At 45.6% G+C, this 27,862-nt stretch overlaps 3 protein-coding genes across 3 annotated transcripts in view; 2 read left to right on the top strand and 1 right to left on the bottom strand.

Moving 5' to 3' along the window:
• The window catches only part of LOC144806434 (uncharacterized), a 226,253-nt gene extending 223,254 nt beyond the window's left edge, over positions 1 to 2,999 (top strand). Inside the window, exon 3 of the mRNA XM_078672801.1 lies at positions 896 to 2,999. The gene's annotated coding sequence lies outside the window, so the exon portion shown is untranslated. The remainder of the gene's footprint in view (positions 1 to 895) is intronic.
• Positions 1 to 26,914, bottom strand: part of LOC144806435 (uncharacterized) — a 77,367-nt gene extending 50,453 nt beyond the window's left edge. Inside the window, exon 1 of the mRNA XM_078672802.1 lies at positions 26,773 to 26,914. The gene's annotated coding sequence lies outside the window, so the exon portion shown is untranslated. The remainder of the gene's footprint in view (positions 1 to 26,772) is intronic.
• Positions 26,915 to 27,487: 573 nt separating this feature from the next.
• LOC144806436 (uncharacterized) overlaps positions 27,488 to 27,862 on the top strand; it is a 101,774-nt gene continuing 101,399 nt past the window's right edge. The window contains 1 exon segment of the mRNA XM_078672803.1: positions 27,488 to 27,528. The gene's annotated coding sequence lies outside the window, so the exon portion shown is untranslated.

Here is a 27,862-nt window from a genome sequence, read left to right as displayed (position 1 = left end):
TAGAGCCTCTGCCTGCCAGCAGTGTCTTATTTAGTGATAAGAATTTTTTACCAAATGTCCTGGATAGTGTTGGAGTAATCATTGCTACTTTACTAAACCTGGCTGGTATCATCGGAGCGAACACTTTTGTTTAGAAACGCACATATCTGACAGTACCAGCTTCAAGCGAACAGCTCATGTGTCCGATAAAGCTTTGAATTGTCTAGTCTCGGCTTTTTCCTCAGGGCACTCCGTTCCTCTTTTCTGGTCTCTTGGCCTCTGGAAGATACCCTCGGGGCGCCTTCAGAGCCATATCTAAATATCCATTAATGTATGAGACTTTTACTCTAGTGTTTACAAGGCTCGAGCTCTAAGACGGTAACTGTGGATGGCAGCACTTGGTCAATGGAGCACGATTACAGTCTATTCTGAGCAAATATCTTAATGATAACTACGAGTAGTGTTCACCATGTTTGTAAGTATTTAAGTTTAAGAAGCACCTGCTGTCGCTTTCATTTCCTCCTGAAATGTTCATACAACAACAAAAATGGCACGATAACTCTGATTAATGTTCTTCTTGAAGTACGATCATTTTCTCCAGTGGAAGTTTTGACTGATTACAAAGTAGCACAGCAGGCTAATATTCCTACTGCAAAATACGCAATCCATGCGGATCAGGGAGTGCATATATGGAAAAAAGGTCAGCGCTTTAGTTAGAGAGGTCATTTTTTACTTGAAGTGTAAAAGTTAAAATCCCAGTTTAGAACAGGTGTAGGAGAGTAGGGTCTGCTATCCTATGGTCACCCCAAATTTTTGCTTTTTGCTTCACTGGTTTTCGACTACTGAGGCTGTGGGCCTGCTGATCAGACCCCCAGCCTGCTGTTCTCTCACTAAATTAAGGATACATGTGCTATAGGCACATAACCCAATTGGAAATGGACTCCTTGTCAGCCCCTGTATAATGCACTATAGGTGCCCAGGGCATAGGGGCCACCAAGGCCTACCAGGGGCTGCAGCATATCTTTTGCCACCCCTGGCTGGTTCTTAAATTGACACAACTGGCTGATCACTCAGCTGGGGTAAGGTGGTGTAAGCACCCCTTACTTAGATATAGTATACCTATGTCTAAACCTATATCTGGACACATATAAACCTGTGAGCCACTCCTATGGAAGGCCTCATCAATCCTGGAGGCAGAGTGCGTGGTTTAATGTGAGATGGAGCTCTAGCATGAGCTGAGCCTGTCTGCAGCTGTCGGGAACAACTCCCTAAGCTGTTTCAGGGTAACGCCATACCATATACTCTTAAGTGCCTTATAATCCTCGCGGTTATATAGCATCTTTGGTTTGGCTTTATCAAAACATGTCGTGTAAGGTGTCATACGATTTGGAATACTATCCCCTCGCCAGTTCTGGCGACGGGGATAGCATTCCACCCCTCTAGAGGGGTAAGACATGTTACTTTACTTAAATGCGGTTAATTTCAAAAAGGGCCTTAGATCCACAAAATGGATGCCTCTGCCACAGACACGGGTCTGGACCCCTGCAGCTGACCAAAAGTCCGCCAAATGGGGCCTGGACAAAGGGTTTCCTGTCGCAGGGGGGTTTTACCACCCTCCAGACAGGAGATAGTGGATTGTAGCAGGGAGGTCTAAAAGAAACCAGACACTGCTTGGGGCGCACAAGGCTGCCCCTTGCATATTCCGGCCAAACCGGTTCTGGGGCACTCCAGCCCTCGTGCCAGGGCGGCCTGGATCAAAGGAAAGGGGTGTATCCACCCCCTTCCTGGGTCCCACCCATAGGAGGGGACCTAGCAGGTAATCACGCCCCCCAGATTCGAATAAGAGTGGGAGCAGTGCCAATGCACTTTAGATTTCCTGACGAAACATAAGAAACGAAACTCTGGACCCTTGGACCTTCTACTCAACGTGGAAGCCCGAAGAATCTCCCTTGTGGTCAAGGAGTGACCACCCTGTGTAAACAGGCACCATCCAGCCCTCGACGTCTACTTTGTCGCAGTTCCCGCCGGAACTCGAGCGACTGAGATCGACGAGATCAAGCTTGCCTGCCTTCCTACAGCCCGATCCACAGTCCCTGCAGAGCTGAGACCCGTGGAGGCGACCGGAAGCGTGGGGCACGCCATCTTGAATTGACCACGAGACGCTGACCGTGCAGCCCACGAGTGACCCTCGAAGCTGTACACCAGGGTTTGAGAAGCCCCAACCCTGAGCCACTCTTGCAACGAAGTTCAGCCCTCCACACTCGACGAGTGCTGCGTGGGGCCCTTCTGCTCCATTTGGCTCAACGCGTTGGCCCGGTCACTTGCCAGCCGGCTAGTGGTCCCTGTGCCGACGAAACTACGAATACGACTTGTGAATCTGGTTGCTCCAGATCCGCACCAGCTCCCCTGAAAAGGAGCCCCCACTCTGACCTTCCTGGTTCGAGTGAGAAGCAATCTCCCGGTTCCGCGTGGATTGCTTTTGCCAAGTGTTGTTTGCTCCAATCCTGAAGCCGACAGCGCCGACGGCGAGAGCCTGCGTGGGACAGATCGTGACCTGCTCCTGGACGTCGCAGATGCCCCAGAGCCCACGTGACAGCGGAGAGAAGCTCCTCGACGACCACCTGATTGCGCCCGACATTGCCTGGTTCCGTCCTGGTTCCACCCTGGTCACTGCTCAGTGACCCAGACTCTGTCCCCTCTGCTTTCAGGTACTTTTCGACTTGAGTCCACCCTTGGACTCCACCGGACACTTCTCTTTCACCCCGCCTGCAGCCCTTTCAGCTTAAAGCACCAAGAGCCTGCGTGACGAAACCCGACTCAACTTCGACCATGTGCACCGCTTCCTGTGGGTGAGGTAACTTTGCTCCGCCGGTGTTCCCACACTGGTACACATCTCTAGGGTCTGTGTCTTAAGTTTTGTTCCTCTAGGTTCAGCGGAAGTGTCCTTAAACTTTAACTTTACAACTTTTACGCACCATTGGTTAACATTGGTGCACGCGTGCGCTTTCCGCACTGCACCCGAATCCCGTGGGCCATTCCCGACTTCAGCATTGCTTGTCCTGACTGCTCCCAGCGATTCCCTAGGCCCTAGGCCTAACCACTGGTCGATTGGTATCTCTTATACCACTTGTTTAGTATATGGTTTGAGTGGCCCCCGCCCTCATCCATAATCGTGCAACTTTGTATGTTTAAACAGTGCTTTTGATTTAACGCTTGTGCCCCTTTATTCATAAAGAATACTGGGGATTGTTTTTAGTAATAAACCCATATATTTTTATAATATATACTTGTGTGGTGTCCTTTCATTTGATATTACAGGATTGTATGTGGTAAAACAGCTCGCTTAACACGACCTCTTAAGTTAAGCCTTTAGGCTGCTTAGTCCATGCTACCCCTAGGATAGCTTGTCTAATAAGGTTGACTTACAACCAGACACCATAAGGGATTGTTTGGTCTGATAATCGGTGGTTCCAGAATTGGAAACATCACCTATCAGGCCAACTTCTCACAACAGGGAACTAATAACTGTCATAAAAGAGCTGGAAATAAACTGGAAGGTACAGATTAGGGCGCTATGATCCCCCCCTCAGTCTTTCATTATTATAATGTTGCAGAAAGGGGTAATTTTGATAAAAAAATAAACAGTTATTATTAAAGAGAACCCCCAACCACGGAGTAAGATGTTGAATTATGAGTTTGTTGCTTCTCCAGACCAAGTCCTCCTAAACTATACTGTCTATCAGTGTGGATGCTTGTAGTTCTCTGTCTTAAGTAACATTCCTATACACTGATTTACACATTTTGAATGAGTGTATGTGTGTGATGTAAAGTGCTCTAACACCCAACTCTGGTATGAGTGACGCTATAAACCTAGTTAAATGCATCCGAGCTACAGTGGTTATGGCAGGGGCGCAACTAGGTCTTAAGTTCGGGGGGGGCTGACATGGCATAAAAGGTGCGTGGTTAACATTGTTAATGGGGGCGGGGCTAAAATGGCAGACAATCAGGATCGGATAATCCTCAGGCCAAGCTAAGAAAAAGAAGTGGCAAATTCTGCATTCAAAACTGGACAACAATCAGTTTTATGAGAAGTAAATTGGAGAACAGAGGGTAATGTGAACCATTTATATAACAGACAAGGGATTTGTTCATCTTGCAATAAAGTGTCACTCAAATACATTATATTGTCTCACAACGATATTATGTAGACGGTTAAAATTACACCCTTTTTTCTAATGGAATGCCCATGAAACTGGGTCTAAAGAGCCCAGAACAATATGCTACTCTCTGAAAAACCTAGACTGTTCACAGATATAATTCACACAAAAAAGGGGATTCTGTCCACCCCCCAAAGACAAAGAAGGAATTTGAGATTTTGCAATGTGTACATTTGCAGTGTTGTTACAAACTACAGTATCAATAAACATTAATTTATTGGCAGTACAGACATTAAAGCATGGTGCTTTAATGGACAGGCATAATAATCATGCTGGAATTCAGAAGGTGCATGAGAAATAATAAAGCATTTACATTTTGATAATATCATGTTACATTTGCTGTTCTTCGCACTTACTACCCCATATGAGGTGTTTTTTGGTGGGTAGCACACTACTCTGGAACCCAAACAGAATTAGTAGGGACTGATATAGGGAAATATGAAATTAATCTGAGTGGTGGAGATCTTAGTCTGTTATTTGTATTGAAAAGGAATAGTGGAGCAATAGAAGAAAGAAGGAAGGGTCTGGAATGTGTTTTTTTTGGGGGGGTAACAGCAGTAGGAAGGGGTTTGGGATGGAGGTGGAAGAGTCAGAGTGAAAGGTTTAGAAAGGCTTATTTGGGCGATCTGAATACTAAAAGAGGTATGAGATGATGGAAGGAGGGGTAGAGGATAGAAGAGTATGGGGTTTAGGATGAATGAAAGAGTGTAGGTAGAGAATATACTGATAGAGGTATGGGGTTAAAAATAGGGCAGTGCATTGGAGAGAGTAGTAGAGTGAGGTTTGAGATGAGTCGGTGGAGGTAGGGAATATATTGCAAGAGATATATGGTGACATCTAGGGTAGTGCAAAGTAATAAACATAAAGATACATGAAAGGTATCTAAATGCATAAGGAAGGAAATCCATGTAGAATAAAGTTGCATTTATTAAACTAAGACTTTCAAATGTTGTTGTACTTGTGTGTTTGTGTAAGGTGTTAGATCATTCTGTACCATTACAGACCACTATCCCGCCTGAAATAAAGGAAAAAGCTAAAAACCTGTATTTTCACAATATAGTTCCTTCCACCAAGCTGAATCTGTTATAAGTTTCATATCTATAGCACCAAGAGGCTCATAGCGTACTGTTTAACAAATGGCCAAAAAATACCAAAGAATGAAGAAAATAACAAAATGAGACCACACACAAGCCAATTTATCTAGTAAACAAAATATGAAATGAAACTAATAAAAAGTAATTATCACAGCCTAGACTCATGGCCTGGGAACAAGCCTGGTGTAATATATCAGCTTAACACATTGGGCCTGGCTTCAGATGGAGGAAATTCTTACAAAGAACCAGTAGCGGTCGGTGGTGGGAGTGCTGCCGGGCGGTGATGTGGGGTGGGGCAGGGTGAGGGGTAGAAAACTTTGGAATACGGCCAAATACAGGTAAGTAAACATAAAAATAAATAAAATGAATTTCATTGCACGCACTGCATCGCCAAATGTAGTGTAGCTCCTATTTTCCCAATAGGCTCTGCGCATTGGAATAATACCTACAGCAGTAAAGGCCTAGACCAGACGTTAACTAGGTCTACTACTGTCGATACTAGACTTAATTTTTGGGTTTGCCAGCTAAGCTCAGAGTTCGCTAGAAACTTTCTCGAATGTTCAGGAAAGAATTACCTCCCCTGATTAGACAAGAAGGGATTTAGTTTCTGACAACCATAGAACATGACAACTTTGCTCTCCCCTAATCAAGAGTCAATCTCAAGAGTCGTGTGAGCACAAGGCAATTATTTTACTCAGTCAGTACGTGCATTCTTAGTCTCATCAGAATGTAGAGAAAAAGGAAGAGACGGGCGTGTTCAATAAAAGGTGTTATTTATTGATCAGTCTCTTTTCTCATACATGAGAAATGGATCGATATTATTGCAATACTTATAGTTAAGTAAAGTGCATACATTAGAAGCAATAGTATAAAATAATACTGTAAAAACATTGATATGGTTTCTGAGCCATATGATGTTTTAAAATGATTAAAATATATTTACATACACATATACATTTGACTAAACGTACTCAACTGGTGTTTCTAAATACGCCTACCCCGTGTACCTGACCTAAGTCTAATGCGTGGGCGGGAATAGAAAGTTACAGTTTAAGTTAAGTTTGTTTTTGCCAAGTGAATAACTAAAGAATTCTCTGTGAGGGGTTATTCAGTTCTGTACCTGGAAGTTAGGATGAATGAGGAATGGTATCTCTTTCTCTGCTCTCGATATTCCAGGCTGCCTGCGAGGGCTACCCAGAAACGCCGGTGCTGGGTCTCTCGGCTTGAGATAGCAGCGCGTCTCTCAGCGTGTCAGGAAGGCGGGGCTGCTGCCTGCGGGGTCTGCTTCTGCTCTCGGCTTCGGCAAGTATGGCTGCTCCGTCTTGTCACCACGCGTGTGTTTGCATAGGGCAAGGTCGGCAATATTTATACCTTAAAGGTGCCGAGATTGACGTAAGGATGGACATAGGTACGTCAATAAAGATGTCATACGACTTGCTCGTTAGCACATTCTTTTGCAAAAGTTCTCTGTGAAATCAAAACAATGGCCGCACGGATTATCCAGGTTGTCATAGGTTTGATTTGTTATGAGAACGTCGTATGCCTTATCAGGGGCTGGAGGAATGTCGCTTGTCTAATTAGATCTCAAGCGTTATGACCTAATCAGATAACACGTTCCTGTGCCGTAGTGTGACTGCGTCAGATAACGGTATCTGCATCATGGGGGCTGTTCTTGCCTCATGGGCTGACTGTTAGTTAACTAGCTAGTTAGTTTAACCAGAATAGGGTCAGGAATAGGGGGATCGATTCAGAACCTATAGAAATACACAACACCCACTCCACGCTAACTATGGTCATATCTACTAATCTATGCATAGTATAACATAGTACAACATACTATAGAGTATAGTGTATACCTTACCACCCCAAAATACATAAATGCATTTCGAAATTTTCAAATATACTGAAAAATTGCAGTCATATATATTGTATGCACTTAAGCTATGAATTAAATGCAAAAGTAAAAACGCATTTTATGCATTATTGCTTGTTGGTATATGAGTAATACACATGAAATGGCTCTTAATATGGCTATACAGAAAGGAAGGTCGAGACCATTTCATCACATAATAAAATATTTGTGAACATACCAGCGGGCAGCTAAAGTCTATATAAAGTATCTAAAAATAGAAATCTTAGTTCTCTAGGAATAGTTTCTTACTTTAAGCAGAAGATCAGTGTCCCGGAAAAAAATATATATAAAAATATTTTAGGGGCTTGCTGAAAAAATTGCTGTCCGTGAACTGGATTGTAATTGTTCATGTGACTTTATTTTTAAAGTTGAAGGCCGAATTCAGGGAACGCCGTGTGCGAGTTTACTCAAAAGTCTCTATTTCTGTTCCGGAGAGAACATCATATCATTCAGGCTTTCGAAAAAACTGTCAACAGCTTCATGGGAAAGTTCCACTAAGTCAGAAATAGGTGTAACCATGCATTCATGCGCATGATTGTCTGCATTGACATTCTGATTTGCATTGCTGACAGAAGGTCGTACCTGTTCGATGCTGCTTTCATCTTGAACTTCACTACCCTTCAATCGTAGTGGTGAAGATTCCAGGAATGCCGTCATCAGGATTGGCAGCCTTTGAGGGCAGCACAAAGCGTGAACCTTGGTAGGAACCAACAGTGTATCTGCATCCACTGGCGCATCCGATTGTAGCGTCAGACAGGTGTCTAACACGCATTCTTCTCCGCATAGCAGACACCTTAGTACAGGTAAAACACACCTTTGCCACATTGGTCGAAATGATAGAAACCAAGTCATGTTCAGGTCTCTAAGCCGGGAGAGTCCCAGGATTTTTGATATCCGGTCCCGGTATCCAATGGCTAGGATCGTTTCTTCCATTGTCGTGAGAGTTTGATCTGTGACATGGGTTGCCATAACGAAAAATAAGGACTAGGAATAGGATTCCTGCAATTAGTCCCAGGATCAGGGGAAGTCCGCCAAAAATCGAATGGACGAAATCTGGAAAAATACCCAGTATGGCTTTGAATGGTGTTAATGCCATCGAAAATACTGTCTTAAATACCTTTGAGACCCCAGTGGTATCAGAAATATTTAAGATTTCGCTTAGGATTTCCGCGAAATGTACGGGGGAATTGGTTGATAATAATGTATGTATCTCTGCAGTCGTCCTTGCGACTTGTAGATCATACGTTTCTTTAGATGACGTGAGCCTTGTAGGCGTCTGAAGAAGCACTGTTTTCATTCTGCTTAAAGTGTCTATTCGAATAGAAGTAATTTTCAAACCGGGCCATGCCCTTGCCTCCCTGTCTGGAAAGGAGCTGGGGAACAAAGAACGTCCACAGCACTTGACCTTCGCCGTCGTAGTGACGAGATAAGGAGTCCCGGGCATACGACTACAACATCTGCGGTCTACAATAAGAATGTAACTCCCATTATAGAGTCTTTGAAAGAATGGTTCTATTTCAGTTGCAGGTGCGCCTTGCTGGTGACATGAAAGGTTGTATGAATTCCCTTCACAGGCTCCGTGCAAACTAATTCCGTTACACAGAAGCGTGCCGCTTAGTGACATAGCACAATTGTTGCCACTAAGAAACACTTTCTGTCCTTTGTTACTGACACATGCATGTGAATAGGGCAGGTTCCAAGTTGTTTTAAGGTACCCCTTTCCCAATTTCTCGTACATGCCAGCCTGTATATATTTTTGGCAGTATTGAAACCTGAAGGTTGAGATTGGAATATTTATGATTCCGTGGATTATCCATTCACTGACAGGTCGTTCTGACATTGTCAACGGTAATCTTTCTAGTTTTTCAATGCTCAAGATTGTATAATCAGCACCCTTTTGCGCCATACCGATTTGTCTATCAGTAAGGTTAAAGATTTGGAATAGTGACGTTGTGTTGATTAAACGCCAAGGCACATAGCCTGAACGCAGATTTTGTAACGTCCAGCCAAGCTGTACAATAGAACGCAATTGTGACTGACCATGTTGTAATAACAGTAAGTCTTGCGATAATATATCAATTGCTGAAGACACAATGCTGTCCAATGAAAAAATTCTGGAGGACAGAGTCATTAACCCATTGTCCACTACAGAAAGTGATTTTTCCAAATTAATACGATCAATTTCACGTATTCTCTCTGCTGTTTCAATTTGAGTAACCTTCCAGGCCTCATTGTATGCTGCATATACAGAGGCTGCTATGAAACGCTTTTGACGCTGTTTGCGTGGTCCCATTATGAAATCACGCAAGTCAGCACCAACAGTAAGTAAAGTTAGGTGTTGCTTAATTTCAGGCAGTGTGGAAGTCTGTAGCCATTGAAGGCATAATTTGCCCACACTGTAGGTTGTTATTATCCCTGGGTGATGTCTTTGGGGATATCTAGGGTCTGGCCTGTTCATTTTGAAACCCTGTGTTTTATTCAGGAATCTATTTTGACAGTGATTTGTATCTGTGGGCCAGATCAACCATTGTTTCCAATCAGGATGTGTTCTGTTTTGGTTAAGTATATGGTTTATGTCTATTTCTTCATCTGTATCAGAGTTATTGCTAAACATTGTTGGCTTTGGAATAGACAGGTTATTTAAATCTTTGATTTTGGCTAAGCCAAGACAGGTGGTTTGTTGAACAGTGTCATTTAAAAATATCATTTGTTCTGGGATCATGCAGGCTCTAAACAAAGCTTCTATACCCTGTACTTGCCATTCTTTTGTACCCCAAACACTTTTCAAATCAACATTTTTGTCCCAATAATCAAATCCAAAAGTATTCATTTGTTCAAAGAACGAATCAGAATAAATCAATTTCGTGTTGGTTATCATGGTTTTGGTCCCTGTCTTGTTTGACAATTTAAAATAAAATGTTTCAGCATTACTAGTGTTAAAACCTTGAAAGTATGAATATTTGTCATAAACGGTTCTTGAGCTCCCTTTTGGAGGTGTTGCACAATGTTCCCATTGATTATAATTTAAAACATTCCTAGGTTGTGCAGATTTATGCAAAAAATGGTTACCATAGTGGTTATAGCAATACATACTATCATAATTTGTAGAACCCTGCAAATAATCATGTTTTGTAAATTTAGCAGACATTACTAAGTCAGACATCATATTGTTAATACTTTCAAAGTCCCAATCATCAGCAAATGAGTTTGGTTTTACAAAGTCACTCAAGGAGATCTTAATTTGGTGTGGATATTTCAGGATCTCGACCGGACCATAAATTTCATAGTCAGTGTTGTCCCAGGCTACCCCACCAGGTATCGGATTTGCTGTGAAGTTGGCTGTAGAAAGTTCTGAAGAAAGTTCTCTTTTCTCGACGTGTGAAGATGTGTGTGGTTTGAGGACCAAGTTGATGTTCTGACTTGCTGTGTCCATTTTAGCATATTTTCCCTCAATGAAGCGTCCCAAAGTAAATACCATGATGAGCCAAAGAATGAGGAAAAATGCACCAAAACCCACCCAAAATTCAATCCATGGAGAAATCAGATATGTTTCTTTCAGTTGTTTCAAAAGTTCCTTCGCTTTGTCTTTAAAGGATTTTGATGATGGCTGTGTCTTTGATTCACTGAAGCCGTCAGAGGAATCATCGAAGTTGATGAAGTAACCGGATGCAGTTCTGTCAATTGTTCCAATTGGTTCAGGATTTTTGTTTTTTGCATTTTCACTTGGTACTTCAGTATAGATTGGTGTGTCTCTGCTAAATGTCTTTATTTGGGTTTTCAGAGGTCTGAGTTCTATTGCATTGTTGCATAGTCCTTGTTGTTCTTCTGTAGGCGTTTCAAATGTGATGAGCCTCTTTGTTAGGACCTCTGTACTGGTAGCAAACCTTGGTGTTCTGCTACTTATTGGGAGTCCACTTGGCCTACTGTTTGTTATCGGCCACATGTTGTGGTTTTACCAGGTCGATGGATACAACTCGGTTCTCCTTTTTTCCAGCAAGTGGCGGTAGTACAACTGATCTTGTCCCGTTGACAGACAAGACAGGAACTGCTTTTCTGTAAGAAGGCCCAAATTCCTTCTTTACCGCGATCTTTTCCCTGACTAGATCCCCGACTTTTGGAATCCAGACAGGTCTTGCTGGGACAGGTGGTGACTCTTCAGTGGTTGTTGGCTGTTGTTTCAACTGTATGTTGCTCAGGTCTTTTCTTGTTTTGTTTAAGTCCTGCAAAATAGCCAAACGGTCTTTGACATCAAAGGTTTTTTCTATTACCACTGAAGTCTGACTATCAAGGTCAGAGATCAACATCCTAGTTCCGAATAATAATTCGTACGGACTGAATCCCTTCAGAGAATTTCTTGGCAAGTTATTTAGACTACGTTGGACACTTATTAGATGTTTGACCCACCCAGCTCCCGAACCTAATATCCTTTCTATTATAGATTGCTTTCTGCCTTGGTTTTTTCTTTACACCATCCCATACCCTCAGGAAGGAAGTGAGAAGATTCCCGCTGGGCTGTGCTCATTTGGCCATGTTTCCCCCCCAGGCTGGATTGCCTGAGTGAAAGAAATGGTCGAACGTAGCATGCTCTTAGCGTATATGCCATTTAGACTCACAAATCTTGTATAACAGTCCGGACGTCAGCCGAGTGCTGTGGATCTACATTATAAGTGGAAACTAGCCTGTATATGTTAATCGCAAGCCATTCTTTTTGCTGGTAATATTATCTGCCTTGATACGACGAGGTATTAAACTGCTTCTCTCCCCACTGCGATCTCTGTTGCAGTTTGGGCAGTTTTTTACAAACATGGTGTAGTGCAGGCTCATGCCTGGCCACCAGTACCGTGATTGTAATTCTTCCAGAGAATCTTTTAATTTAAGGTGTCTGAGACCCTCGCCCATGTGTGCGTCTGCGATTAACAAGTTTCTCCTGTCCATGTTTGGAATCACTCTATCCCCCACTCCAGGGATTCGAGCAAAAGGGACGGAGTTTGCATCGATTATGTATGTATAATTGAGTGGATAGTTGATCGGTAACGCTGAGCAGTCGCCTTTTGATGACGTTTTCACTGCCAGCAATGTTTCACCGTCAATGTATTTTAATGTACGCTTTTTTCGATCTACGGGAGCCGGTTTAGTGGCTGCCGCTGCGGCTGCTTCAGCCAATGAATTCCCTACAACGTGACCGCCATCACGCTGATGACTCAGTGAGTGAGTCACGTGAGTCTTTGGTAGTTCTTTTTTCAAAAGAGCTACTTGTTCCCATAGCATTTTATGTTTGATTGTGCCACCTTTCGCATCCTTGAAACCGCTTTGAAGCCAGATCTGCAAGTATTCATTATAAGATTGAACGCAATAATACGAATCGCACACTATGAGTGTGGGGAATTCTCGATCGGTATTTTCAAGCGCCATCTTGAATGCTAGTAGTTCAGCTCGCTGAGCTGTGCAATCTCCTAGAGATTGCGTTTTAGTGAGGGTTGATTTAAATTTCCCTTCGTGCCAACGACCTTTAACAATCGCGCACGCAGCACTGTAAGCTTGTTTACCCCCTACTGCGGGTTGTGCTGATCCGTCTGTATATATTATACAGCCGTAGTGTTCTAGAGGCAGAATTTCGGTTGGCGGAGGACATTCAAATTCATATTAGAGAAATTCTTGTGTTTTTAAGTAAGGATCAAATTCGTACACCACGTCTGTTGCAGCAAGAGAGTTAGCCCATTGTATCCATCTCGGATGGAGTGCTTTAGCATTTGGAATGCTTGCCTTTGTTACCGCCTCTAAGGCTGGTATTGGTGTCACGATTACTATTCGTTTACCTTGTGCCAGGGCTCGTTCTTTTGCTATAGCTGTCTGTGTTGCTGTAAGAATTTTTTCCGTTGGGCTAAATTTCATTTCAGCCTTAGTGTACAAGTGTGATTTGAATGCAATTGGTACCTTATCTCCCTCATTAGAGGTTAGGTATGTGAATCCGCATCTCCCTGGGATGACTCGGATCACAAGGTTGCGTGTGTTATCACGTGTTTCTAATTTTGTTTTAATTAACATGTCTGTTTGTAAGGATCTCAAAATTTCTGTGTGTGTTTGAGTCCAACTGGATCTTTTAAAGTCTGGTTTAATTAGATCATAAAGGGGTTTGACCCTTTCTGCGTAATTTGCAATGTATGTTCTTCCGAAATTTAGGAAGCCTAGAATTGACTGTGGGTTTTTTAGTGTTTTAGGAGCTTGGATTACGGCACATTTCTCTAGGAAATTGTCTGCCAGGCTCTTGCCTTCACTTGATAACTCATATCCTAAGAATAGGACCGTCAGATGGGCAATTCTGGATTTTTTGAAGTTGAATTTGTAACCCTCTGCAGCGAAACCAAGTATTATGGTGTTCACTCTTTTCAAGTGAGTCTCCAAGTCATCATCTGTTAAGTAAATGTCATCGACATAAGATAATGCTTCATCATCATATAGTTGTAGTAATTCTGTTACTCTCGCTGAGAATACCCCCGGGCTGTTCTTGTACCCCTGGGCTAACCGACAGAATTGTTTTTGAGTGCCATTTACTGAGAATGCAGTTAAATATCTGCTCTCTGGTGCTATATTTTGACAAAAGAATCCATTGGAGATGTCCAAGGTTGTTTTGTATTTTTTGCGCACTATGTTATTCATTAGTGCAGCACTGTGTGAGTTTTGCACTGCAAAAGTTTTGCAACATGTGTTAAGGTGTCGGTAATCCAAAACTAGACGATATGAGTTGTCTGGTTTGGCGACCGGAAACAAAGGATTGTTCATCTGTGAGGTGCAAGTTTCAATCACCCCCTGGTATTCTAGCTGGTCTAGTATTTCATTTACCTGTTTTTTAGCTTCTTGCTTAATTGGGTACTGCCTTTGTGCAGTTGGTTGTGATTTTAACTGGATTTTGTGAGGAGGAGAATCCTCATCCCATCCTACATGATTTTTATATAAAGCAGGTGCTAAGGCCACTGCCCACTTTCTAGCAAGTGTATATTTTTTATGAATCGGGATTTGATTCGAGAAGGCAGGCATAATTACTTCTTCGCCATGAGGGCACTCCCTGACAAACTCTGGTGGCCAGTCTTTTTCAGCTAGAAGGATGTCATAGCCCTTGGAGAGGTTATCCCAAAATAGTCCCCTTATTTTCCTAGTCTTATCTCCCTCTATACGTAATGTTATCTCGTATATCTTGTGGGGCTTGCTAACTCTGGTGTCTGCAGTTTCCACTTGAAGGTATTCATTCGTGTCCACTGTCTCCAGATGATTCATAAGGACTTTGCGAGCTATGCTCACCTCTGCTGCGCTGTCTAGCATTGTCTGAGCCCACTCTCCGTTTTTCAGTTGTGTCCTCAGTATTCTCGGCATTGTTAACTACCTTGATACTGGCTACCTTCTTTTTGGGAAATTGTAATTTCTTTTTCAGTTGAGCAGGTTCCTTGTCTTTGGACTTGGCGTGCTCTTCTGATCGTCCTCTTCTTTCCGATTTCTGCGAGGAAGTCTGAAAAGATTGAGAGGGACGCGTATCAATGTCTTGATATCTATCAGGTTTTTTAATATTATCCCTATTTCTAAGGTTATATCTATTCCCAGAGGGGTCACTCTGCGGTGACCTCTGTCTTTGGTTCGGAGATTTCTCTCTTCGCCTAGGAGACCTTCCTCTGGACTGGAATTTCTTTTCTTTAGGATTGGATTGTTTGTTTCCATCCCAGTTCTTTTTTGGTGAATTATTATTATTAAAAAATATTTTTTCTGGACTTGTAGTCAGTTGCGGTTTTACTGGTATTCCACCCAGACTATCTCTGCCTAGTTCTTCATAAGATTTTTCTATGATTCTGGCAATTTCAGCTGGTTGGTCTGCTATATCTGTCTCTTTTAACCTCTGGCGGATCGCCACGTTTGCTGCTTCACCTTTTATGTTGGCTAATAATATAGCCGAGACCTGCTTGAAGTCTTTCAGTAATTTCATACCAAGAGTTAAAGCAGGTTCTGGACCGTATTCATCTTGAATTTGTTTTAGCACATCTGGTTTCACCGAAATGGATGGAACACCGTGCGTTTTTGTGTAGATGGAAGCAAAGACTGTACCCCAAGTGTCACAGTCCTCTATGTGTGGTGCGATTCCCATTGGGAGACATATAGTCAGAATTCTGTGTTTTTCTAATGGGGTGGTGTCAGGAAACACCGCCTCTATTTGGGTTATTTTCTGTGCCAACCAGAATGGTATTTGTTCCCGTTTAGCTGGAACTTTACCTAGGCAGGATTGGATGTTCTGTGGTGTAATTTTATTTGTGTTCCCCTGGTGAGGGGTCAGCTGTGGAAGTTTAATCGCTGGCTGAATTGTTGAAGTCCGCATTACATACTGAACTAATTGTCTATGAATTTTTAGTAATTGTTTTAGCTGTATTAACAGCTGCGGTGCAGGCATCTCGTCGATGTCTGGATGTGGTGTGTATCCGGCTAGGACCGGCCACGTTGCTCCTGGTCTTCCTAAAGGACCGAGCCTTGTAATGTGATTGTTATGTTTTAGGGCGCCATCAAATAAGAGCAAATGCTCTTGGAATTTGAGTGGTACTTCCACCTCCTCGAAAGGAGTGTACTCATTAGGAGGTTCCTCTACTTTGTAATAGTGGAAGTATTTTGTTACAGCATTAGCTGCTGGAAAATGTATCCATGTATAGTATACCTCTGTCTGCCGATATTAGTGTGCCTCAATTACGAATATGACTGTGCCACCTCTAGGTGTCAGTCCATTTTCTATAAGTTTTAGAGTTATAGATCTCCTTTTGGCGACCTGGATGAGTATTATATCCGGGTCTGCATCGAGTGCTGTAGTGTCAGCTGCTGCTATTTCAGCTGCTAATCTAGTAGCCTCTCTTTCTTCATCGCTGTCCATTTTACTGACAGAATGGTATTATGTTTATTTGCAGATCAGGTTTCTTTATGGAAACAGAGATTAGATGCACAATATTTTGGAACAGTGTATCCTTCAACGTTGACTTGACCAAAAACCATACATAGGAGTTCCCTCCTGCGAGGTTTTGGAGGATATAACCTTTCACCCACTCCAGACGTCTTTGGAGTATTTGGGAAAAGGGGTCTGAGTGAGAAAGCACGACTGAGTTACTCTAAATGTCTTACGTTAGTTTTATCGCCCTTTCCAAACACGTTGGGCGCCATGTAGTGTAGCTCCTATTTTCCCAATAGGCTCTGCGCATTGGAATAATACCTACAGCAGTAAAGGCCTAGACCAGACGTTAACTAGGTCTACTACTGTCGATACTAGACTTAATTTTTGGGTTTGCCAGCTAAGCTCAGAGTTCGCTAGAAACTTTCTCGAATGTTCAGGAAAGAATTACCTCCCCTGATTAGACAAGAAGGGATTTAGTTTCTGACAACCATAGAACATGACAACTTTGCTCTCCCCTAATCAAGAGTCAATCTCAAGAGTCGTGTGAGCACAAGGCAATTATTTTACTCAGTCAGTACGTGCATTCTTAGTCTCATCAGAATGTAGAGAAAAAGGAAGAGACGGGCGTGTTCAATAAAAGGTGTTATTTATTGATCAGTCTCTTTTCTCATACATGAGAAATGGATCGATATTATTGCAATACTTATAGTTAAGTAAAGTGCATACATTAGAAGCAATAGTATAAAATAATACTGTAAAAACATTGATATGGTTTCTGAGCCATATGATGTTTTAAAATGATTAAAATATATTTACATACACATATACATTTGACTAAACGTACTCAACTGGTGTTTCTAAATACGCCTACCCCGTGTACCTGACCTAAGTCTAATGCGTGGGCGGGAATAGAAAGTTACAGTTTAAGTTAAGTTTGTTTTTGCCAAGTGAATAACTAAAGAATTCTCTGTGAGGGGTTATTCAGTTCTGTACCTGGAAGTTAGGATGAATGAGGAATGGTATCTCTTTCTCTGCTCTCGATATTCCAGGCTGCCTGCGAGGGCTACCCAGAAACGCCGGTGCTGGGTCTCTCGGCTTGAGATAGCAGCGCGTCTCTCAGCGCGTCAGGAAGGCGGGGCTGCTGCCTGCGGGGTCTGCTTCTGCTCTCGGCTTCGGCAAGTATGGCTGCTCCGTCTTGTCACCACGCGTGTGTTTGCATAGGGCAAGGTCGGCAATATTTATACCTTAAAGGTGCCGAGATTGACGTAAGGATGGACATAGGTACGTAAATAAAGATGTCATACGACTTGCTCGTTAGCACATTCTTTTACAAAAGTTCTCTGTGAAATCAAAACAATGGCCGCACGGATTATCCAGGTTGTCATAGGTTTGATTTGTTATGAGAACGTCGTATGCCTTATCAGGGGCTGGAGGAATGTCGCTTGTCTAATTAGATCTCAAGCGTTATGACCTAATCAGATAACACGTTCCTGTGCCGTAGTGTGACTGCGTCAGATAACGGTATCTGCATCATGGGGGCTGTTCTTGCCTCATGGGCTGACTGTTAGTTAACTAGCTAGTTAGTTTAACCAGAATAGGGTCAGGAATAGGGGGATCGATTCAGAACCTATAGAAATACACGACAGAAGTACCACCCATCCATAGCACCTCTGCTTCTCAACAGCATCACTTGCAAGTACCACCCATCCATTCAATCAATCAATCAGTGACACTTGTAAAGCGCGCTACATACCCGTAGGGTCTCAAGGCGCTGGGGGGGGGGGGCCGCTACCGCTCGAACAGCCAGGTCTTCAGCTTCTTCCTGAAGGAGAGGTGGTCTTGGGTCAGGCGCAGGTCGGGAGGGAGGGAGTTCCAGGTCTTGGTGGCCAGGTAGGAGAAGGACCTTCCTCCTGTAGTCGCTCTTCGGATGCGGGGGACGGCGGCGAGGGCGTGGTTGGCTGATCGGAGGTGGCGTTTGGGAGCGTAGAAGTTGACTCGGCTGTTGAGGTAGCTCGGGCCTTGGTCGTGTAGGGCTTTGTGTGCGTGGGTGAGGAGGCGGAAGGTGATTCTTTTGTTGACTGGGAGCCAGTGAAGGTCTCTCAGATGTCCGGAGATGTGGCTGGTTCGTGGGATGTCGAGGATGAGTCTGGCTGAGGCGTTCTGGATCCGCTGGAGTCTCTTCTGGAGCTTGGCGGTGGTACCGGCGTAGAGGGCGTTGCCGTAGTCCAGTCGGCTTGTGACGAGGGCCTGGGTGACGGTCTTCCTGGTCTCGGTGGGGATCCACCAGAAGATCTTCCGTAGCATGCGTAGGATGTTGAAGCACGCCGAGGAGACGTTGTTGACTTGCCTGGTCATGGAGAGGGAGGAGTCCAGGATGAAGCCCAGGTTGCGTGCATGGTCTGTTGGTTTGGGTGCGGTGCCCAGGGCGGGAGGCCACCAGGAGTCGTCCCAGGCGGAGGGTGAGGAGCCCAGGATGAGGACCTCCGTCTTGTCCGAGTTCAGTTTCAGGCGGCTGGTCGTCATCCACTCGGCTACCTCTTTCATCCCTTTGTGCAGGTTGGCTCTGGCGGCGGCGGGGTCGTTGGTCAGGGAGAGGATCAGCTGGGTGTCGTCGGCGTAGGAGATTATGCTGAGGTTGTGTTTGCGTACGATGGCCGCGAGGGGGCTCATGTAGACGTTGAAGAGGGTGGGGCTCAGAGATGATCCTTGAGGGACGCCGCAGATGACTTCGGAGGCCTCTGACTTGTACGGTGGTAGGCGGACTCTCTGTGTTCTTCCGCCGAGGAAGGAGATGATCCATTCCAGCGCCTTGTCCTGGATTCCGATGTTGTTGAGGCGCCGTACTAGGGTGCGGTGGCAGACCGTGTCGAATGCCGCGGAGAGGTCTAGGAGGATGAGGGCCGCTGTTTCTCCTTTGTCCATCAGGGCTCGGATGTCATCGGTGGCGGCGATGAGGGCGGTCTCGGTGCCGTGATTGGCTCGGAAGCCGGACTGTGAGGGGTCGAGGGATCCGTTCGTCTCGAGGAAGGCGGCCATCTGCTTGTTGACGGTCTTCTCGATGACTTTGGCTGGAAACGGGAGGAGCGAGATGGGGCGGTAGTTCTTGAGGTCGGTGGGGTCCGCTGTTGGTTTCTTGAGTAGGGCGCTGAGTTTGGCGTGTTTCCAGCTCTCAGGGAAGGTGGTGGTGTCGAAGGATGTGTTAATGATGTCTCGAAGGTGGGGTGCGATGACAGCGTCGGCCTTGTTGAAGACGTGGTGAGGGCAGGGGTCGGTCGGTGATCCGGAGTGGATGGAGTTCATCGTGCGGATGGTATCTTCGGTGCTGATCAGGGTCCAGGCGTGTAGGGTGGTGGTGGGGGGTGGTTGTTCGGTCATGGTGTGCGTTGGTTGGTTGTTGAAGCTGTTGTGTATGTCCGCGATCTTGTTGTGGAAGTATGAAGCGAGGGAGTTGCAGAGGTCTTGCGATGGGGTGATGTCGTTGTTTCCTGCGCTGGGGTTGGAAAGCTCTTTCACGATGTTGAAGAGTTCCTTGCAGTTGTGTGCGTTGTTGTCCAACCGGTCCTTGAATGCTGTTTTCTTGGCGGCGCGGATCAGCTGGTGGTGTTTCCGGGTGGCAAGTTTGAAGGAGGTCCTGTTGTCCGGTGTCGGTTCCCTTCTCCAGACTTTCTCGAGGGCTCGGCAGTTCTTCTTGGAGCTCTTGAGTTCGTCGGTGAACCATGGGGCCTTCTTGCTGCCGGGTCTGCTAGGCGGGGTCTTCAGTGGGGCGAGTTCGTCAGCGCAGTTGCTGATCCACTTTGTGAGGTTGTCGGCGGCCTGGCTGGGGTTCGCTGAGCTGGCAGGAGGGTGCTGGCTCAGGGAGGTGGCGAGCTGGTCTGCTGTGATCTTGTTCCAGCTTCTGCGGGCGGCCTGTTGCTGGTGTTGGTGGGTCGTCGTTCTCTTGAAGGTGAAGTGGACGCAGCTGTGGTCCGTCCATTGAAGCTCTGTGGCGTGGCTGAAGTCGATGTCTGTGCTGGAAGAGAAGACTGCGTCGAGTGTGTGTCCGGCGAGGTGGGTGGGGGTGGACACCAGTTGCTTGAGTCCAAGGTTGGCGAGGTTGTCGAGCAGGGTGCTGGTGTTGCGGTCGTTGTTGTTCTCCAGATGGAAGTTGAGGTCTCCCAGGAGGATGTAGTCAGCGGAGGGGAGGGCATGCGGGCTGACGAAGTGGGCGATGTCCTCGCTGAATTGTGTGCGTGGTCCAGGGGGTCGGTAGATCAGTGTGCCTCTGAGGGTGGTGTTCGGGTTGGTGTGGATCTGGAAATGCAGGTGTTCGGTGCTGGTCAGGGTGTTGTCGGTGCTGGTCGTGAGACGGATGGTGTTCCTGTGGATGATGGCGATGCCTCCTCCCATCTCCTCCATAGCACCTCTGCTTCGCAACAACATCACTTGTAAGTACCACCCATCCATAGCACCTCTGCTTCTCAACAGCATCACTTGCAAGTACCACCCATCCATAGCACCTCTGCTTCGCAACAACATCACTTGTAAGTACCACCCATCCATAGTACCTCTGCTTCGCAACAGCATCACTTGCAAGTACCACCCATCCATAGCACCTCTGCTTCTCAACAGCATCACTTGCAAGTACCACCCATCCATAGCACCTCTGCTTCTCAACAGCATCACTTGCAAGTACCACCCATCCATAGTACCTCTGCTTCTCAACAGCATCACTTGCAAGTACCACCCATCCATAGTACCTCTGCTTCGCAACAGCATCACTTGCAAGTACCACCCATCCATAGTACCTCTGCTTCGCAACAGCATCACTTGCAAGTACCACCCATCCATAGCTCCTCTGCTTCGCAACAACATCACTTGTAAGTACCACCCATCCATAGTACCTCTGCTTCGCAACAGCATCACTTGCAAGTACCACCCATCCATAGCACCTCTGCTTCTCAACAGCATCACTTGCAAGTACCACCCATCCATAGCACCTCTGCTTCGCAACAACATCACTTGTAAGTACCACCCATCCATAGCACCTCTGCTTCTCAACAGCATCACTTGCAAGTACCACCCATCCATAGCACCTCTGCTTCGCAACAACATCACTTGTAAGTACCACCCATCCATAGTACCTCTGCTTCGCAACAGCATCACTTGCAAGTACCACCCATCCATAGCACCTCTGCTTCTCAACAGCATCACTTGCAAGTACCACCCATCCATAGTACCTCTGCTTTGCAACAGCATCACTTGCAAGTACCACCCATCCATAGTACCTCTGCTTCGCAACAGCATCACTTGCAAGTACCACCCATCCATAGTACCACTGTCCGGCCCACTCAGCAGACACGGGGCAGGTATGTGTGGCATCACTGCCCCAAGCCCACACAGCTGAACTGAGGCCTAGCACGCGCCCCTGACCACCACCTCCATCACACTTGTGGTGTAAGGTGAGGACACAGAGCGAAAAGTAACAACCAAGGCACTTAAGTGACAAATTAATAATATTGATGAAGGATTACACAAAAGAGGAAGGAATGTAAGTAGGTCTGAAGACAAATTTTATTACTAATTCAATTAAAAAGAAAATCACATACAATAATACAAATCATATATATCAAAAAGACTTTAAAAAGGGAGAAAACATTTTTTTCCTAATAAAATCAATAGAATCAGAAAGAGAAACATTCAAAACATATTTATGAATTCTCAAACAAATTAATTCTCAAACATAGAAAGAGAGAACTTTATAAAACTGTGGCATTAACTAATGAATTCTCTACGCGCGTTTCGGCGACCAGCGCCTTCTTCTGGAGTAGCCACGTGTATCCTGATTGGTGAAAACAAAAAAGGGGGGGAAAAAATATGAAACCAGATTTAAAAATAATACTAACCTATAACATATTCACAAAAAGTTATCATCTTTAAACAATTTTATAAAACCATTATGTAAATCAACCTACATATTACATCACTTTCACATAGTCAAACAATTACATTTTATTTTTGCCTCTTCTTAGAGGACCTTCATTTCTTTGTGCATTTCAAACCCAACACACCCGATAGGGGGGGGGGGGGGGGTTTAATAAAAACAGCTTTATACTTTTTGCTTAATGTAGTGATGAATATCTAATATTCATATGCCTATATGTACTAGCCTCTTCCTTAATCACCTGCCCATCTTTTTTTTAAAAAACAGAAACGAGTCTGCATTTGATGACTTTATCCTGTGACGCTGTTGTTTTATTTATGTAAGTATATTTTGAAGAATGGGTGCCCATCTCTCCCCTTATAAGATATCGGACACCTTCCATGAAAGTTTCATTTTAATATCAGTATCTTCATCTCTCCCCTTATAAGATATCCGACACCATCCATGATAGTTTCATTTTAATACCAGTATCTTCTTTTTTCCGCCCCCCCCCCCCCCCTATCGGGTGTGTTGGGTTTGAAATGCACAAAGAAATGAAGGTCCTCTAAGAAGAGGCAAAAATAAAATGTAATTGTTTGACTATGTGAAAGTGATGTAATATGTAGGTTGATTTACATAATGGTTTTATAAAATTGTTTAAAGATGATAACTTTTTGTGAATATGTTATAGGTTAGTATTATTTTTAAATCTGGTTTTATATTTTTTCCCCCCCTTTTTTGTTTTCACCAATCAGGATACACGTGGCTACTCCAGAAGAAGGCGCTGGTCGCCGAAACGCGCGGAGAGAATTCATTAGTTAATGCCACAGTTTTATAAAGTTCTCTCTTTCTATGTTTGAGAATTAATTTGTTTGAGAATTCATAAATATGTTTTGAATGTTTCTCTTTCTGATTCTATTAGGAAAATAAAATTTCTCCCTTTTTAAAGTCTTTTTGATATATATGATTTGTATTATTGTATGTGATTTTCTTTTTAATTGAATTAGTAATACAATTTGTCTTCAGACCTACTTACATTCCTTCCTCTTTTGTGTAATCCTTCATCAATATTATTAATTTGTCACTTAAGTGCCTTGGTTGTTACTTTTCGCTCTGTTAATCCCTGACCTAGGACTTACAATATCAATTTGTTCAGGGGGTCCTTGTTACCTTTACGTAAGGTGAGGACACACCAGGTGTTGCAAAACTTCACAGCCATAATTCTCAACGCAGGATCTCTGCTCTCACTTCACCATGTTACCCTACAGCCCACCCAGGAGTGCAGAAACCAAATCAAAGCACCTACATCCATCGATGCAAACATTGTGGGGAACCAGGGCCTAACATTTTATTTCCAACCAAGTAACACCCTTGAATGAATGAATGAAATTATTTATAGAGCGCACGATGGCCAAACGGCTTCCTGGCGCTGAGAAGACTAGGGAACAGAACAAGCAAGGCTAGGAAGAATATTAGCAGGGGTAGGCCAAGGCGAACAAGAATGTTTTAAGTGCTTTACGGAAGTGTGAAAAGATGGGAATAGAACGCATAGAAAGAGGGAGGGAATTCCAAAACCGGGGTGCAAGAACAGAAAATCTGGAGCCACCAGTGCGAGTTTTGCGGAAGCGGGGGACTGTGAGGAGGGCAGAAGAGGATGAACGGAGAGTACGGACAGGGGTGTAGGAGGAAATAAGGGAGTTGATGAACGCCGGTGTTGAGCGATCCAGAGCCCGATAGACAAAGCACCCTAATTTAAACAAGGATCTCTGCGGGATAGGTAACCAGTGAAGGGATTTGAGGACAGGAGTGATGTGAGAAGTTTTGGGCAAGTGAAGGATGAGTCGGGCAGCCTGATTTTGGATTGCTTGCAGGCGGCGGGTTTCGTAGGCAGGAATGCCCACGAACAAGCTATTACCATAATCAAGGCGGGAAGTGATGAGGGCAGAAATGATAATTTTAAGGGATTCAAGGGAAAAGAAACGAGAAATTTTTCGGATCAACCGAAGAGAAAGAAAGCAGGAAGATACAACAGCGCTGACCTGGCCATGCATGGACAGGTCCTGGCTGACCTTGATGCCCAAGGTTTTTACAGAGGCGACCGGGGTGGGAGGGGGACCGAGGGAGAGGGGCCAGAAAGCAGAGGACCAAGGGCTGGATGAGCCGCCAGTCAGAACAAGCTCAGTCTTATCTGGATTGAGCTTGAGGTGATTGGCGCCCATCCACCCAGAGATAAAAACCATGGTGGAACGGAAAAAGGATAGGGAGTGAGAAGAAGAAGAAAGGTCAAAGACAAGCTGGAGGTCATCTGCGTAGTTAAACACCGAGACCCCCAGCTGAAGAAGAGAAGAGATAAGTGGGTGAATATAAAGATTGAAAAGAAGGGGAGAGAGAGAGGAACCTTGGGGAACCCCACAGGGCACCGGGAGGGGAGGGGTAGAAAAGCCGGGGAGGTGAACAGCTTGTGAACGTCCTGTTAGAAAGGACGTGATCCAGGAAAGGGCAGTACCTCTAATGCCCGCTGCGCTGACACGGTCTAAAAGAATGTTATGGTCGACCGTGTCAAACGCAGCGGACAGGTCGAGGAGAATCAAGGCTTGGGGAGAATTAGTGTCCTTCAGTGGCAAGATTTGTTAAATTAATAAAATCGGATTGATCATAGAACGGACCAGTCAAGCATTAAATTAAAGAGTTGCTTTCCCCTCGGCTGCTAGCACCTTCCTATTAGAAGTTGGGCCACTGTTGACAGCATCTGGTGACAGCCCCACCCCAGGCACCAACTGTAGGTGCTTCCATTCTCCCTACCTCAATGTGCCGCTTTCATAGCCAGCACGAGCACTGAAACTAGAGCCAAAACCCACTAGGAGCTATATCCGTGCTTACGCACATTCACAGCTCCTCTCCACCCCAACAATCCCTTCCAATCAATGAAGGGGCCATAGGACGCAATGAGCAGCACTATCGTGCACCCCTATTCACTGTGTCCAGTCAGGAAACTGATAATGCTTGTAAACCTGGGATGTAATGGTGCACAGCGGCGGGTCGCATAAAGAATGACTGTACATTACCCACAGGACGCGAGTGTGGTGCTCTTCACAGAGCCCTCTAACATTTACCATTACAATGTGTCTCCCCTCCTCACGTAGATCTGCGGTTTGAGCAACGCTCCAAGTACAGGCTGGATACAAGTAAGGACAGCTCCTAAGGAAAAAAACTCAGTTGAGGTGTTCCTCGAAAAGCTGTGTCCAAAATGCCCAGGGCAGGCGGGGCCTCACTTGAGAGAGTGTGAAGATGTGCACAGCAGGGGTAAAGGGATGGCCAGTTCAGGTGACGCTTTTCCTTTGTAAAGGAATTCCTGCTGGCGTCATATCTCCCTGCTGTGCACATCTTCACACTCCATGATGCACAGCACATCAAACGTGCTTAAGTGAAATCTCCTGCTTCAGGCAAGGAAATCACCTCGGTGGCACCCCTCTGAAAGAAAACAAAAGGTAGGGGGCAGGGAGGGTTGCTGAAACCGTCAGAGGATAGCTGCCTCCGGCTGGTTCTGGGCCTCTCTGAAGGGGTCATTAAAATCACAATCTCGGATTCTAAACCATCCGAGAATAAATGTGGAGCCTTAATGCAAATGAAAGTGGGAAAACGGTTTTCATACTTTCCTTATTTTACATCATTGTAAATCAGGAAAGTATGTTGTGCTGTCATCTGAACCTTGGCAGCCCGGGCTTCAGATTACGACGGGGGGGGCTGAAGCCCGCTCAGCCCAATGGGTGTTGCGCGCCTGGATTATGGAGAATTGAGGGGACTGTTAAAGGGGTGGTAGTAAGGGAATCCGCAGCAAAGGTGGTCATTGGGGGTCCAGCAAACAAACAAGCCGGCCCTGGATATAATAATATACGTACAGCTGACAACAAGGCAAGTGCTGTTCTGCAATGGCCAAAGTCCTACAACTGAATTGAATTACCACCTATCTTAGTGACTCCACTGTTGACTAAGCGTTCGTCCAGCATTAACAGGCTTGAGAGCAGCAGTGAGCCTGGCTGACTGTAACCTATGTGTGCCTCAGCCTCACTCTCCTGAGGCTTCCCCAATGCGGAGAGTCTTTGACCGCTGACCGAACATGTTACAAGGGCACTAGGTTGTGCCCTTCAATTTCTGGTGCTTTGCAGATATATTTTAAGATCTTTTTAGGAGTTTCTCGTTGCTCAAATGGGTGTCTTTTCTTATAATTGTATGTTTCCCTCGTCTTCATTGCTGGATTTTGCTTGTGAGAAAGTGTCACTCATAGTGCTTTAAATGTCACTCACAATTACACTGAAATTAAGAAAATGTCACACACAGCAATCCGAAACCCTGGCAGCTCTGCTGCTGTATGACAAATGCGGCATCTTGCAGGGGCTTTGGTTTCCTTAGAAAACAATCTGCAAAACCATCAAATTCCTGCCACTCTTATGATCCCTGGGAGGGTGTGTGCAAGTAGTGACCGATGACTGACTCGGCTTCTTCAACACTGCAATGCTCCCCCCGCCCGTCCCATGACCACACTGGGAGCTTCAACCTTCTCCCAGCCCCAGCGGCTGTTTACATGTCCCAGATACAAAGCGACCAACGCACCTTAGAGACGGGGATGCTGCCGCCAGGCTTAGAATAGTCAGTCTCACGCGCCGTGCAACTGCGCATGCGCGGAAAACAGACACAGTCTCCGTCACGCACAAAGATGACAGTACCAATGGAGCTTGGAAACTGGGATTAGAGTGCCTCACCTCTCCTTGTGCACCGCTCAGTGGAGGCTGCAGGGCCTGGGGGAGAGGTGGGGCACGCTGGGGACCCGGCTGCCTGTGAGGAGTGTGTCCCGGTGTTATTTCCCCTTCGAGGGACGCGCGCGCTCACGCCGCCGCACCTGCCACAAACGCTCGGACAAAAACATGGCGTCTCACGGCTGCGCACGCGCAGGACCGCGCGTCACTGCTGCGCATGTGCGGAGCGAAGCCACTACTTCCTATCGCCGAGTTAGGACCTTGCACGGAGTGCAGCCTGTGAACTGCCCTAGACAGAGGACTCTCAGCCCCACTGCGCATGCCCAGCGTATACTCCGCCAGTTTCACTGCGCCTGCGCAGAGACACCCCGTACACGAGCCGAACCGAGGGGCTTTGCACTCACATACATCTCATTCATTGTGTACTCGCGCGGACCCCGTCCCCCCTGTCCTGGCACTGAGCTGTAGCCCTTTACTGCGCTCTCGGAGCCTGTGCTGTGAATCTTTCTTGCAACAACTTCTGGAGTTCCATTGCCTTAGCAGCGGTATCTGTCCTCCGCGCATGCGCAATTGGTCGGCCATAAGGCCCCTCTTTAACCCGCGCGCCGGCGCAGGAACCCGTGTCTGTCCTCGGCGCATGCGCAGTTCATCTAAGGCGCCTTTAGCCCGTGCTGTGAGAACAGTGTCTGTCCTTGACGCATGCGCAGTTGTTCATCCGCGGCCTTCTTTTAACCGGACCACAGCACCCGCGTGAAACCCCAGGTGAGGCCAAGAGATACAAAGACTGTCTGGGGCTGGAGGGTCTCGAGCCTGCTCTCCAGGACTCATCTGTTGTTGTTGCATCGATCGATGATTATTTTGTCTCAACAATGCTCATTGGCCCTCTCTGCTGGAGTTAGGCCGCTCTCTTTTCAAGGCCTCAGCAAACGGTGACATTTGTTTCACCTGAAAAGTCTGTGATGAGAAGATCGACTTGAATCCCGTTAGTGGCTTTCACCAGAGTGAAGGGGGGCAGCCCCGCCAATCGAAAGTGAAAGAACACACTCCAGCCAGCACCGACTGCGCCTCATTGTACCTGGGCCTGGGCCTGCACAGC

Source organism: Lissotriton helveticus (assembly GCF_964261635.1).
Source record: "Lissotriton helveticus chromosome 1_1 unlocalized genomic scaffold, aLisHel1.1 SUPER_1_unloc_71, whole genome shotgun sequence".
In the NCBI taxonomy this organism is placed as follows: domain Eukaryota; kingdom Metazoa; phylum Chordata; class Amphibia; order Caudata; family Salamandridae; genus Lissotriton; species Lissotriton helveticus.
Note: the sequence above shows the minus strand (reverse complement) of the source record. Positions and strands in the feature narration are given on the sequence as shown.